Below are 9,848 nucleotides of genomic sequence, written 5' to 3'. Positions count from 1 at the left end.
TTATCTTTGCTTTCCCCCTTCCACTAATGAGCATTTATCTAAAGAGCCTGTTAATCCTCTGATGTGTGCTTCTGGTCAGAGGTAACAGTTTGAATAAAACCACTAATCACTTATCACTAATCACTGATCATTAATCACACTTTTCCCTAGTGCTTTGCGACCTGTACAGCTCCCTTTAGGATTAAGGAGTCACAAATAAGGAGTTTAGCCATTTTTTATTAAGAATTTCCAGCTTTTGAGACCGGCAACCTCATTCGCCTCATGAAAGTTACAAAAAACTGAGCAGGGACTTTCACCACTGTACACTTTTATACTGAAAATAAACTGTGCCCTTACGGAAGCATACATCCCTCAGCAAAATTCCCACAAATTACCCTACGTTTTTGCATTCAGCTGTCATTTTCCACCTCTCAATTTTCTTTCAGTTCAATTTCTGGATTATCCCTGCATATATCTTACAAGAAAGTTTTCCTACACCACTGTGCCTTGACACACTGCTGCTTGTCCAAATGGCCAGACAAGGAAAGTCTGGTGCACACCAGCGGGTGAATCTTTCTCTAAAAACTGCAGTCTCAAGAAAAGCCCAAGTAAGATGCTTCACAGTGATTACTATTCTTCTGTTCAAGCTTCAGTTTGATCTAGCTAAGCACTGTTTCTTACTGATACTATATGGAAATCTTCTAATCTTAAATCACTTCTCATATCGGTCTGGATTAAAAAAAAAAAAGAAAAAGAAAAACCAAGCAACATATGGACATTTCATTTTACTTTATTCCTACCCCCATCTCTGAAACTACCTCTCCAATTATAAAGCTTATATTGAGCCCTGGAGATGAAGGATCACTCACCATGCTCGGACATAAATAATAGAGGAGGCAGAGTTTAGCAAGTATTCCCCTTACACTCCTGCAGCGCTTATCGTCCTGAAAACTTCGCTGGGGAGAGAGAGACCCCTGTAAGAGAGGATAGTAGCGGGGGGAAGCGGAGCTGGGGAGGGGATGATGAGCGGAGTAGAGGGGCTGTGAAGCGAGAGGAGGGCTGCAGAGAGGGGACCTTGTCAACACTCGCCCCCGCCCCGCACCCGAGGGCATCAGCAGCGGAGCATCAGCCCCGCACCGGCCCGCAGCATGACGTAAGGGCCGGCAGCAGCCCGGCACCCGGGGCGTCTCACGGGGAAGGCGGCCGCGCACCGCTCCTCCGCTCCTCCCGGCTCGCTGGGAAGCACGGCCGCCGCCGCGAAACTTATCCAGAAGTTCTGGGGGCGGCGGGGAGAGAGGATGTCGGGGCAGCGCGCCGCCGAGCTGTCACCTCCCGGTGCTGCCGGGGGACGCGGAGGTTGGAGCCGTCCAGCCCGCCGTGAGCTCGGGGACTCCGCGGTGCCTCCGCCGGGAGCTGCCCGCCCGCCCGCTCCGCTCGGGGCAGCACCAGCGGGGTGCTGCTTGCGCTTCCCGGCAGCCGCCCCATCTCACTTCATCTCATCTCGTCCCATCCCGTCCCGTCCCGTCCCGGGAAGCAGCGCGCGGACTTCCCAAACTCCCTGAAGTGCGGACCGGGAGACCGGCTTCCCCGCGTCCCGGGGACCGTGCGCTCCCGCTCCCCGCCGCTCTGCCCTGCCCGACCCTCCGCGGGACGCGGGGTCGCTCACGCCCCCTCTCCCCGAGCACGGAGGGGACGCGGCAGCGGCGCGACGGAGACCGGTGCTGCCTCCTCCGGAGCAGATGCGGTGGCGGAGGGAAGAGCCCCTGCAGCCGCAAGCTGCCCCTTCCCCAGCCGCGCACCCGGCGCTGCTGCTCTCGGCTCCGTGCGGAGTGCGCCGCGCCGGGCGCCTTCCCGGGGCCGCCCCGTATTTTTAGGAACTTACCGCCCGGTGCGGCGGGGACGGGACCGGCAGCGCGGCCGGAGGAACCACGTTGGACTGAGGGACGGTTACAATACGTTCTATTTAGAGAAGCATTACATCACCCTCCGTGACGTCACGTGGGATTCCTGAACTTCTAAATCATTGCGGTCCGTGCCGGGCGGGAGGGGGGAGCCGGGAGCGCGGGGCCGGGGCGCGGCCTCGGGCGGTCCCGCCCCCGCGGGGTGCGGGGCGGAGCGGGGCTGAGTCAGCCGGGAAGCGGCGGCCCGCGCCCCGGGCAGCCGCGGGCTCCGGTGCCCGGACGGGGATGCCAGGGGAAATGGGGCCATGCGGAGCTCCGGCAGGCGCGGAGCCTGTGCTGAGTGACAGCCGCAGGGGAGGGCCGGGCTCAGCGGGGACTCGGGTGCTGCAGCCCTGAACTCTTTCGGCTTTTTTTGTTCGTTCGAGTTTCTTTATCTAGAAAATGTCTAAGGAGTACCGCGGTGCCCGAGAAGGGAGGGAAAGCTCCGTCCCGAGCGGCAGCGCTGCGAGGGTGCGCCGCTGTCCACCTGCCCAGGTGTGCCCGGTGTCCGCCTAGCAGGGTTTGGTGCCGCGGCGGAACTCCAGTGGCGCTGGAGCAGCGCAGTCACGAAGAATTTTAACTGATATAATCGAGTGTTTCATTGCCTTTTGAACATTTAAACATTCTGCGTCTATTTGGCAGTATTTCTGCGTCGTCGTCTGGGACGCTTGCCGGTGACAAAGTTGTTGTTCCACCCTGTAACTACTTCAGTGCCTCCATTTCTGGCTGGGTTTCTTTTTTGTTTGTTTGTTGGTTTTTTTCGCTCTGTTATTTTTTCTTTTTTTTTTTTTTTTTTTTTTTTTTCTGTTAGCCTAATGCTCCCCAGCAGTGCCTCTAGCACCTGGATCTGGAGGTTCCTTTGGCACCTTACTCCACACTGCAGTTATCCAGGAGGTGTTTGTATCAAAGATACACATGATTGAACTGGATTTAGCAGCTGATTCATGCCAGGAGGTATGACTTAATTCTGATGCAGTGTTTTAGCACCTAAGCCTGGAATCTCTCAGAGGAAAGCTCGGTGTTTTGAGGGTCTCAGAATCTGCAGTGGCTCACACTCAGCTGGGTTTTTTTCTCTGATATTCCATTAAGAGAAGAGAGTAATGTAACACGTACTGCCAAAATCGGGAGCTACTTTACAAACGGCAATAATACAGCACTTTACTCCTAATAATACCATTCTTTCACAGGTTTGTATTAGGCTGACTAATTATCATCTTCAGCTTTTAACAGTTCACTGGCACTTTATGCAGGATTTAAGCAGATAGAAGCGAATCCTATCAGTGACTGATGATAGGTTTTGAACTCATTTAACTCCTTAGGATAAAGCTCAGTGATGCTGTCACTGTAAGCCTTCCTTTTGTCAGGTATTATCTTTGGAAATTGCATATCGAGTGCAAAGTGCCTTACCTCTAAATGTCCTGGGATTATAAACTACACAGATGACTAAATTAATAATTGCAGTTATTTCTGTCTCACAGGAAGGGTTTTAGCGTACACAAACACAACAGTTTTTAAGGCCATGACAAAAAAGATTTAAGTGCAGGGAGCAGCTCTGTGTGTCTCACTGAGATTTCATCATACAATTTAGGTACTCACACTTCTCACGTGCAGCTGGGACTGTGGCCGATCTATGGGTTTTCCTGGGATTGCAGTGGGGTTTTTCTCCAGTTTTCTCAATGAGACCAAACTGTAAATGGCAACGGAGAATTCAGGTGCCAGTCAAGGACAACAGGGCCCAAATCTACCAGTTGCCTCTGTAGTAATAGTTACGGGGAAAAAAAAAATCCTAAAAGCAAGATGAACAGAACCACCACTCAATTTGGATCAATAGCTTTATCTACCACATACGTATTTGGACAGATCTCCACCCTTTAGGAGGCAGGCAGCCTGTGGCAGCAGTTTTTGTGTGTGTCTGCCCCACAGAGGGTGGTGACAAATGCTTTGATAGGTGGTTACCTTGGTTTTCACTGACAGCAGAGCAGACAGGTTTTGGGCTCCTGATATGAGTCTCAGGGTTGGAGGCGAAGACTCTTGAAATGAGCTGTAGTCCTTGGGAGTAAAATGAGCACAGAATCATGTCAACGGCTCCTCTGAGATTGAAATCTGCTGCAATATGTGTCACATATGATGGCTTTTCCCCATGCCCAACTTCTGCTTCACTTGCCAACCTCAGATTCTGTTGCTCTCCTCCCTATTTCAGCTCTTTACTTCTCTATTTCCATTATTCTTCTGCCTGTTACCAACCTTCTCTCTGTCCTGCAGAGACCACCCTGATCTCTGAATGGGGATGTGAAAAGGAGCACTGAGATGCAGCTTTGTTTTGTTCTATGCTCACTTTAATCCCTGGTGGTTGAGGGTTCACAGAAAAGAAAATGTGTCAATGCCTTCAGCCTGAGGACACTGAGCAGAGAAGAGATGTATAGAAAATGTAATTGCTAAGTTCTCTCTTGATTTAAACTGTGGGATGTTGATAGTAAAAGAGACGCTCCTCTGCCTGCAAAGTTGCTGCTTTCAAGTTGAGCTGACGTCTACTTGTGTGCTGTCACTGTGAAGAACAACTCTTTAATATGAACTCCTCTAAAGGTGGTTTGAATTAGCATATTCCACTCAGCAAATGAGGAATGTACGCAGAGTCAGTTACCACAGTTCAGCTGACAAGCCGTAACTTGAGAACATGCTCTATTACAGGGGACAAATTTGAGCAAATCTTAGAGGCTAATCAAAGGCACCTCTTGGAACAGCAAAATTATCATTCTGCAGAACTTCAGGTTTCTGCTCCAAAAGCATGTAAAAAAAAAAAAAAACCACAAACCAAAAAAAAACCTAACAAACAAATGAAAACAAAACACCACCAAACAAAAAACCACCAGCTCGTGAAATATGGGTTAATGTTAGAAAAGGAAACTTCCTTTGGAATATTGCTTCAGGAGTGATTGAATTTTGGAAGCAGCTTTCCAAAGCACTCCTGCCTAGGGCAGGAAAACTCTATCCTGAATGGTTCAAAACCTGGCAACGTTTTGAAGAGATTGAAGAAACTTGTGATGAAAAGCACTGAGCAATCCACTCCATGAGGCACTACCTGTTTTTTCATAAACCAATTTAAAGGTACAAAGTCACACATTGCTTTTCTATTTTTATACTCAAGCTTTTATAAAGCTGCTTTCTTCTGATGGCGAAATCCTGACTTAAATACCTTCCTGTTTTGCATGTTCTAACAAATTTTTACCATATAGGTCTTTGTCAGTTTTAGTCTGTAAGTGTAAAACCTGGGAAGAACACGCTCTTTACAACAGTAGCTTAATGGGTATGAAAACTACTCAGACATTTGAAGTTATATGAGTTAGAATGACATTTTGTTTGACTGATAGTAAATGACAGTAGTGCTGTTTCAGCAAACACCTAAAATCTTTGTCATATCATTAAAATCATTGGGAAGTTAAGATATTAAAATAATTATAGGAGTTTTGTATGTCAAATATCAGTCTCAGTAAGTCACTATTGCTGTCACATAAAATGAATATTTACTGCTGGTAGAGTTGAATATTTTACATACCCATTCTTCCTATAACATTATTAACCACATGTTTAACTAAGCTGCTGCCAGTGTTGAGTGTTACTCTAAGCTCTGGCACTTGCAATTATCTTGTTACAAGTACTTTTCAGGAATATCTTTTAGTCTAATCGAACAGTAATTTATTCAACTCTTTGCATGCTACTAAAACTTTAGATCTCCCCATTTATCATGTAAAACTATCCACAAAAAAGTAATTCAGCACTAGTCACACAGAAGTGAAGCCTAAGAAGTAAAATGGTTAGGGGAAAAATTGATTTCGAGATCTTAACATATACTTTAATCCATGGTGATAGTAAAATGCATTTTAAAAGGAGTACAAATTATGCTATTTAATATATAATAGTCCTAGTGATATCCTGAACAAATGTAATTCTGGTGTTTTTATGAAATGCTCGACTTCTTAATTATTACATCTTTGTTCAGACCTCACCTCTTCTTATTTTAGTAACAGACTGAATGGGATATCAGCAAAGGGAACCAAGTATTCTCTATGGTTTCAGGAGCTCACTAGGAAGTACCTGATTAGACTTAAAGCAGAGACAGAAACTGTTGAATAAGTTGAGTTAACCAGAAGTTAAATAGTATCAAACATTTTTTAAAAAAAAAATTTCTATTAGCTGAAATGTAAACGGTAAGCAATGTTCCTGTTCAACTGTATCATTTCTCAAGTGGACTGGAGAGGAAAGGAAGTGTGATACATCACAGGGATGTGAAACAGTGCTGTGGGATGCCAAGCCAATCACATCTCCATTTCTGTGCTCTTTGTACATCTCACCCGTTCATCTGATGATCTCATTTTTCTTAATCACATTTGTGTCTTAAGCAGGTGGCAAAAATAGAGAGCCAGGTCTCAATAGGACTACAGGCAAACCAGTAAGATGTTTTGCAAGGGGAAGTTTCTACATACATCTCTAATACAGATTTACACATTTTGTCCCAGAGCAGTGCTAACTGCCACAGTTCTATGCCTTCTGGAAATAAAGATGCCTAGCAGTACCTCCTGGTTTTTACAAGATTACATGAGCGCTGAAAATGGGTCTAAGAGGGGATTCATGTTCTCTTTGATAGAGTTTATCTGCGAAGGCAAAGTGACTTGTAGTAGGATGAGCCAAGAAGGAGCTCGCCGTGTTTCCCTTCATCTATGCTGCAGAAGCCCAGAAACTGGCCATTTCTTTTCCACTTCCTGCTCCTTAATGCTCCTTGTGAAGCATCAGATCACTTAACTCCAAACTCTCCTGTCTGGACTAAACTGCTGAGCGTCTGCAAGACAAAATCAATGTGTGTTAACTACTGAGAAGCCAGAGAACTAGCTGGTGGAAGGAGGCTTGCTCTAGACCTGCAGGCTTTTAACCATTGTTAAAGATGTTTTGGTTGGGTGAATCTAACTGAGATTTAAGCAACACTTAAAATGATGGCTTCTCATTCTTCCTAAGTTACCCCAAATTAGTTTTATTCCACGTTTCTCCTTTCTTTTGGTAAAATTAAGGGTAGCTGTAGGTCATACTTGTGCCACATAAAAAGAATGAGCAGAATGATGGAGAAGCACAGCCCTTCCCATGGAAGAGACCCAAATGGAAGATCATTCTTGCAGAAAGGTGCGTGCTGGCCTCCTCAACCTGGTGACAATAGTGAGGATGCACACGAGGCCCAGAACTGAAAGAGAGAGAATTGTCTCCTCCTTTTTTATCATTTCTCCTGCCCCATTCAATGAGTGATGCCAGCGCGTCAGGAAGCACATTTTGACCAACCTTCTCACCTTCATACCTCAGTGTACATTTGTTCTTGATGCCTGTTCAAGGCATACATGTTCTTTCAGCTCTGATACACAATGCCATGTAACTCCTCACCTCCTGTGGACAGGCAGGCACACAATGCTTCTCCAAGCAGGTCAGATCCCAGATACCTGAATGATCTCTTCATTATAGCTTTGTGCCTTGTGTTCTGTTCCAGGAGATTAAAAGGACAGATTTTGTATTTCCTTCTACACTCACAACAATTCAAAGAACAATTTTCTTTCCTTCATGCTCAGACACCATTATTTCATTTTTTTTTTGGGATGAGGTAACAAAATTATTCACATTATTTTTTCTTCCACAGAGATCCTGCGTGACTTCTTTAGTATTTTTTTTACCATTTTTTAATGCTGGGCTTGTTGGAATACTCCTAGTCATAATTTGTTTAGTGCATGATATGGAAGACTGACTTGATAAACAATTTTTAGGTACTGTAGGTCCAGTCAGATACATATGGAGGTTTAGGTAGATTTTTGGCCTCTGACTGGGTTTTAATTAGTTTTAGTTTATTGGATTGTTGTTTTTTTTAGTTGGTGGGTTGTTTTAGTTGGTGGGTTGCTGTTATTTTAGTCTTAGAACAGAATGAGGTAAAAAAAACAAACCAGGAGTTGAAAGACATAACATCTTTGTATGTTTCTGAGAGCCTAATTTAGAAACCGTATTTAAACAAGAAGGAAAAAAATACAAATTCTTATCTGTCTCATTTGGTCAAATCTCTGATTATTAACAGAATCAAATAACATTTCAGCTCTATTTACAGATAAAAATCATGGGCTTATGTGGCAAAAAGATCTTACAGACTTTTTAAGTGTAATTTTTTTTTTTTCTAACAGATTGTCTTCTACTGGTTCTCTTCTTGGGGATGTCATGAATTTCAGAGACACAAAGGTGTTCCTCGTCCTTTAGATGTGCTATAAAGATGTCTCATTCATACCTTCACATTACTCACTTTGTGGATTTTGCTGCTGGAAACAGAATGAGAGAAAATATTTTGCATGTGAATGTGCAGGTGCTCTATGGCTGCAGTGTGGACTGTCAGGGGCTCATTTCCTAACCCTCAGATGAGGGCTAGAAGAGGAGCTGTAATGGAGATTCCCACAGTTTGTGGATACATAACCACTCTCACTGTTCTCTATATAGTCTGCTTAGATAGGCTTTGTGGGGCAAGTCAAATTTCTGCCTTGTTTTCTAGCTGAAAAACTGAGAAGGAGATGATGAGGGATAATCCGAGCAGTTCCCATGTAGTTGGCAAAATTTGTAATTGTGATATTGCAGCAAGATAAATAAAGTGTTTGGTGCCATGCAGCTCTGCCAGCATTTCACACAAAAATCAGTCAGGAAAAACAGTCATTTTTTTTTAACATGATTTTGTTTAGACACATGTAAATAACAGCCTTATCAGGAAGAAATAAAAAAGCCATGGTGACCCAAGTATTAAAAAACTTTCTCTTCAAGAGGAAAATTACCAGAAGTTACACTAAGTAAAACAAAAAGCAGTCTGCACTACTAAACCTCATCTGCCATTAAGAACTTACATAATATACTGGTGACATCATGACTATATAAATTACATGGTACTTTCACATGTGACTTAGAGATTATATTACTTGTGTACGGAAAAAAAAATTAAACTGGCAATTTTTTTCATTTAGGATGAACTACTGTAGTATGTATTATAAAATTAGATACACATTCCAAAACAGCGACAGCAGGTTTACTTTTTATTGCTTTTAACCCAACAGGTGCAAAAACATTCATTTAGTCGTATAGATGCACAAAACCTTTTTTAGAAAGGGTACAGTTTTGCTTTCATTTTTGTAACACGGACTACGCCCTGGATTTTATGCTAGCTGAAGTACAGAAACAGGCTTGTGTTTTGCTGATGTAAATCCATGGGTAAAATCCTGGCTTCACTGAAGTCAATAGGAAAACTCCCATGGATTCAGTGGGGCCAACATTTCATCCCATGTCTGTAATCAATGATTAAAATGTAATAGGGCCCAATGTATGACTACATTGTGAAAAAATTACAGCAAAATTCTTTGAGTAGTTTGCAAATATTTTGGAGACTTGAGACTTGGGGATTAATGCCTCTCCTAGTTACTCCTAGAGAAACATTTACATAACTTGTATTTGTATGTAGGTGAGTTCCAGATTGGATTTTTGAAGCATGTTCAATACTTGGTATTAAAAAATGCATTGATTTTAATTTAATCTCTCTCTGAATTAATCACTTTCTAATCATGCATTTTTCTTTTGCATGTTTTCTTCCTTGTTTAAAAGGGAGAAGCGTTCAAATATCTTCACTTTTGAAATGAAGACAGTCATTAATCTTAGATGATAATGCAAAAAAATAAGACAGATAAATATTTTCGGGTCATTTATTTTATTTTACAATGCATTAAGTTTTTCTCCATCCTCAGCATATTCGTGTGAAAAAGAAGAAATGACATATGAAAGCAAGAGTAAATTGAGAAGTAGGGCAAAAGACAGTACACATTTTGAACCTGATTTCCCCTTCTCCTACCCCACCCTCACAGATCAAGCAAGACACTGTATGTG

Source organism: Cinclus cinclus, chromosome 1, assembly GCF_963662255.1.
Source record: "Cinclus cinclus chromosome 1, bCinCin1.1, whole genome shotgun sequence".
NCBI lineage: Eukaryota > Metazoa > Chordata > Aves > Passeriformes > Cinclidae > Cinclus > Cinclus cinclus.
The sequence above is the reverse complement of the archived record's forward strand: the minus strand, read 5'-3'. Positions refer to the sequence as shown.